Source organism: Suricata suricatta, chromosome X (genome assembly GCF_006229205.1).
Source record: "Suricata suricatta isolate VVHF042 chromosome X, meerkat_22Aug2017_6uvM2_HiC, whole genome shotgun sequence".
Taxonomy (NCBI): Eukaryota; Metazoa; Chordata; class Mammalia; order Carnivora; family Herpestidae; genus Suricata; species Suricata suricatta.
Window position 1 is genome coordinate 61,195,444 of NC_043717.1, and position 6,030 is coordinate 61,201,473.

The following is a 6,030-nucleotide window of genomic DNA, read 5'->3' on the forward strand; positions in this document are numbered from 1 at the left end:
TCTGGGCTCCGAGCTGTCAGCACAGAGCCTGGGGCAGGGCTCAAACTCACCAAGCGTGAGATCCTGACCTGAACTGAAGTCGGAAGCTTAACAGACTGAGCCACCCAGGTGCCCCATCCACAGTACATATTTTTAAAAGCTCTGAAACTCAACAGTAAGGAAAACAACCAAATTAAAAGATGGGCAAAGAACCTTGACAGACAATTCACCAAAGAAGTTATAGCAAATAAGTGCACAAAAAGATGTTTAATATCATGTGCTATCAGATAAATCCAAATTAACACCACAATGTGATATCACAACACACCTATTAGATCAGCTGAAGTAAAAAATAGTTATAATACCAAATGCTGGTGAGGATACAGAGAAGCTGATAAGAGGGTTCAGGCGATGACAGCTCAGACTCCTTTACTATTTTTCCATCAGTCTTTCATCTTAGTTTTCACCTACCTGTGATCATTGTCTGGACCCATTACTTCAATAGAGGTTGCAAAATGGTGATTTTCTACATTTATTTCAACATCTCTTCTACAGTTTTAATTTTATTTCTTGTGAAAATAAGAACTTTTCTCTCATCAAGCTAGGGCTATTGGTTGTCCTGAAATAGTTTGTACAAGAAAAGTAGAATAAAATACAAAGTTATTTTTCTCTTAATTGCTCATTTTCAGAGGAAGAAGTTGATATCTTATTTACTTCAAATGGTATCAAGTGAGGTTTTTTTTTTTCGGAATGGGGGGATTTCTCTCTATTTCTCTTTCTGTATTCTTAATATTTTCATGATTTTTATATATTCCATGTGTTTCCATTACTTCTACTTACTATTATTTTTGATGCTTTTGTGTACTTTTGACATGCTCCCATTCATCTTTGATAGTTTTTGCTCACTGACCCAATTTATATTATTTATTTCCTATCTCAAACTTGGGATTAACAATTCTCCCCTCTCCCTGAAGAAGTCCTGATACTTTTTATGTAGAAAAGTATTTAGAGACTTTTTGTGCTTCATTTTGTATTTTTTTATCATAGAAGAAAATTTGTCTTCCCAGTGTTGATTTAAATTAGTTTTATTATGTTAAATATAAACAACAGTGGATCTATGTGTAAGTAAACACCTTGAGTGTTATGATTATAAAATCAAAACAATAAATAAAAACCTAATAAATTAATGGCATTAAAGTTACGTATTATATTGTTTTGCCAAAACTAAATTACAGTTCACAACATGAATATTACTCCAAAATGATAGTCTACGGAATGCAGCTAGTCTGGTATGCCATGGGATGACTCATTTCTCACCACTTAATTCCAAATACCAAGAAACTGTATTATGCACATCATACCTGATACACTGCCATATAATTTACAAAGTCTGGCTCCTTCATTTTAAACCAACCCCAAATCATTAAAGTGGTACTATCTGGTGTCAAGGTGCTCATAAATATAAACACAAATGTAAGTGCTGATAACGTATGACAGAGTTCAGTTATAAGGTGGTCTTCTAGATGACCCAGAATATGCTCATGCTCATTTATTTTAGATTATTTCCTTGGGAGATGATCAAGTTACAACTAAAGACAGAAGGTTAACTTTTCATAGAAGAGGTTGATATTAGAGGAAATATACTAACAGAAAACTGTGATTCCAGAGGCATATGAGGAAAAAGAGATAGCAATATGTGGCTTCTAAATACTCCACAGCAAAACACTATTTGTTGGGCAAGATAAATGGATGAAGTAGAAGGAGTGAAGTGAGCAAAGTGCAAAACAAAGAAAGCTACAAATTAAAAGAGTTTATAGCACCTAACTAAGATTATTGGCCTTGGAGCTAATATGAAACTGCAAAAATGCTGAAGCATAGGTATAAAAACACTTACTATTTAAAATAATAGCACAGCCATCCTTAACATAGCATTCAATTTACCCCTGTAAATAAATACTGACCAAATATCTAAAGGGCATGTATTGGATGGTCTTTCATATTGTTGGCCAGCTGGGATTCCCACAAGTCCCTTTCTGTCCTTGTCCGGGTGCCATCTTTGACTTTTAGTGGGAGTTGAAGGCAATGTTCAAGCAGGAGAGTGAAATAATCAACTTCTTTGTTTGTTATGCATGTGACCCTGTGCTGATGTAGACTTTGTGAAAACTATCAAGTGGAGTAAGGAGATAATTGTAGCAGAGAAATGAGTCAGGGTGCAATTGTACAGTCTTATTGGTTGAGAACCTCAACTAAAGTAAAAATGGAAGCGGGAGCCTTGATTTGATATATTTTTCACATTTGGTGATTTCTGACGTCAGGATTTGATGAGCAAATGACTACAGAGAAACTAGTTAGAAAGGTATGGCAGTAATCCAGGTAAGAAGGGATGTGAACCTGAATAAGATCATGATATTAGGCATGAAATAAAAGGGATGAATTCCACAGATATCAAGGAAGTAGAATTCTCAGAACATTTTGATGGATCAGATGATTCAAGAAAGAGGGAGAAGCAAGGAGGATCCTCAGGTTTTATAAATTATCCACCACAATTTTTCATAAAGGTGATTGGTGTTAGAAACCCCACGTCTTTCTTCGTTTTCTTCCATCCGTGTCCTATTGGAATTGTCACTAAGAGAAGACTTTTCAAGTAGTATTTGCTAGAGTAGCCGATGTAGAGCACATCACATATGGGATCACACTCATAAAAATACCTTTTTCCTTTAGGAAGAAACCTAAATGTATAACACCTACAAGGGTTGGCAAACTACCCAACACAGGCCAAATCTGTAGCACTGCCTATATTTTTAATGGCTTGTGACTAAGAATAATGTTCACAGTTTCAAATAGTTGAAAATAATTCAAAGAAAAATAATTTTTCATGACACCTTAAAATAATACAAAATTCAAAAGTCCATGTCCACAAATAAAAGTTCTGCCATAGAGCCATGATTGTCTGTGTACATACGATGCATACAAGCAGTCTATGGCTGCTTCGGGGATTCAGCTGCAGACTGGAATAGTTGTGACAGAGACCCTATAGCTCTCAGGGCCTAAAATGTTTACTACCTGGTCCTGGACAGAGAAAGTAGTTGACTCCTAGTCAACTATGAGCCAGGTATTATGCTAGGGCTTTCACATTGTGCCTTATCTAATTTTGTCAAATCCTTTAAAAATTTTTCAATGTTTTTTATTTATTTTTGAGAGACAGCGTGAGCCGGGGAGGGTCAGAGAGAGAGGGAGATACAGAATCTGAAGCAGGCTTCAGGTCTCTGAGCTAGCAGTCAGCACGGAGCCTGACGTGAGGCTTGAACCCACGAACCGTGGGATCATGACCTGAGCTGTGGGATCATGACCTGAGCTGAAGTCAGACGCTTAACCTACTGAGCCACCCAGGCACTCCTCGTTTTGTCAAATCCTTTAGCGGTATATTAGGTTATAGGGAACTGGTGAAATTAGCTAATTGAGAACAATAACATGTTTTATTTGTAAAATATTCCAATTGTTTAGACTAAGGTAATGAGTCACCTTCACTTATTTTTTTAGGATCGTCCAAATGCTTACAGTACTAAGGCTAAATTTTCAGAATATAAAGCCCTTTGCAAATACAACCTTTTAGTCACATCTCGTCTCTCTTTCCTCCACCCATCACCACTGAATTTCTCACTGTTCTCCCATTTTGTGCAGACCCAAGCTAAAAGTGACACAGTGAAGAGATATTTAGCGTTCATTTCATTTAGGTCCCTTATCCACCTTTCCTTTCTATGCCTTTCTTCATTCTTCTTTACTTTCTTCATCGAATTGTCTACCATTATGAAATATAAAAAGAATGAAGCGAGAGAGGAAGGGAAACTGCAAAACACAAAGAGGTATTTGGGGGGTGACATACCTCTTATCACTCTAGACCGCCTAATTGGTCAAATACTCGAGAGGAGGGCCGATTTTTTTTTTTTAATGTCTTCCAGCTTGTATTAGAGGTTCAGTGAATTGCTATTCAGTCATTGATTTTCTTCCCCCTTCACCTCTTCCTTTCCCTTGGGAAACCTGGAAAACAGAAAATCTTCCCACGGAAACTCCTCAGGGGAGCCCTAAGATCCAAGCTTCTTTACTGGGACTCGCCTGCGCTGCACCCTCCCCCCACCCCCTGCAAGTCCCTGGCATCTCCAAGCACAAACCCAGCGCGGGCTTCTTGATCTCCCGATCGCGCGCGCGGGCGCGCGCCCTCCCGTTGGCCCCCAACCCTGCAGCAAGGGCAGCGTGACGTAATGCAACCTCAGCAAGTCGGCTGCGAAATAAAGAAGGACTAGGCGGCGCGCCTCCCAGACGCAGAGTAGCTTGTGATTGGCTCGGGCTGCGGAACCTCGGAAACCCGAATGTGAGGACCTTACAGATCCACAGCTGGCGACCCCGCAGAAATCCGGAGCGCGGTCTCAATCCAGCTGGCGGCGGCGGAGGCAGCAGTGGCCGCAGGTAAGGAGAATCCTGGAGAGAAAGTAGAGGGATTTGGGTCCGCTGCGCTCCGTGTCGCGCATGTGAGAGAGAGGCTCACACCCAGCCCTGTAGTGTAGGGCGAAGGGAACAATAGAAGTGGCGTCTAGTCCCTACGCTTTGCCTTCCCCTCGGTCTGACAGTTTTTCTCCTCAGCCGCAGCCGGTGACTGGAGGAATTGAGGGAAGTGAGTATTTTCCCTCAGGCAACCTCTCCTTCACCTAGCCCAGAGCCCCTAGGGTCCAGAGCCGTCGTTTAGACCGTCGGTGGTTTAGGGTGAAGGGAAAATGGCGGAAAACAAAACGGTGAATTGAAGAATGCGGCGTCCCCTTGTATTTTCTCTCGGCGACCCCCACCTCCCATATTCTTTTCACTCTTGCCCTTCTCCCACCTCTCTGCCCCCCACTCCGACCGCTGCTGATGGTAACCTTGGAATGCGCGCGGAATGGTGGCGTTTGCGAAGAGGTGGCACCAAATTGGGCATTTTAGGGGGTAGGGAGCAGTCGGAGCCGGGAGGAGGGGGGGCGGGTGTGTGCTGCAGTTGTCGCCTCCGTTAAACCACCACCATTTTGGTTCCCAGCAGTCTCCCACGTAGCGGGGCAGAGAGAGCAGGAGGAGGATGAGGGGTTGGGCAGCACCGCGTGGGTAGCAGCGGTGGCGACCGCTGCATCAAGTGATAGGAGGGAGGAGGGGAAATGGGTTTTCTTGTCTCTTCGGTTTCTGCCCTTCCAAGGAGAAGGTTATCTTGTTTGACTTAAGATCCAGTCAGATTGGGTAATATATATCGGTGGGCACGTGTGTGGGTTCTGCTCGAAATGACTGGAACTTGGCATGATCATGGGAGGGGAGACTTATGCGGGAAGCGGGTTGCGTCCAAAGCTGCAATACTGCTACTTGCCAGGGCTCCTTTGTCTCCTATCTCTGCAAATACTACTTGCACATTCTCTTGCTCTCCTGCCTTAAGATTTCTCTTCTACCTCTCACCCTGTTTACATCATCAAGAAGCTAGGTCCTGAATGAGCTGTTTGGAGGAGACAGATGAGAATAAAATGTTTTTTGTTGCTGTTTGTTTTGTGATTTCTGCTCCCAGTACATCGACAGAAACATGTTTACGTGAAGCGTACTTAGTGGTTACCTCCATTCAATCAGGATGTGAGATACACTCTTGAGAATACTGAGAAGCCCAGCTATCTATTGGCTATTGAATACTTAACACACTGCTCTTCTCATACCTCATTTATGAATGATCTTATTTCAACTTCCTATATGGGAAAAAGTGTTCCAATTTATTTAGTATTCATACAGTGTAATACTTCCCACAGTAGTTGCACTGTGTGTTAAAATTTTTACACTTTGAGCACTAGTGCAGATTTTTCTCTATCAATTTGGCAAGGATAAAGCTTGCCCTTGGTTGATTCTCTTTCACTTTACAAAATAAAGCGTAGCTAGTGATTTTTAAATGTGCTTTAGAGAAGATTTTGGTTCAATGGTCGAATTCCAATTTTAATAATGTTGCTAATATCGTAATAGGTACTTATTTCTGTTGGAATCCATCTGGATGCGTTTTAG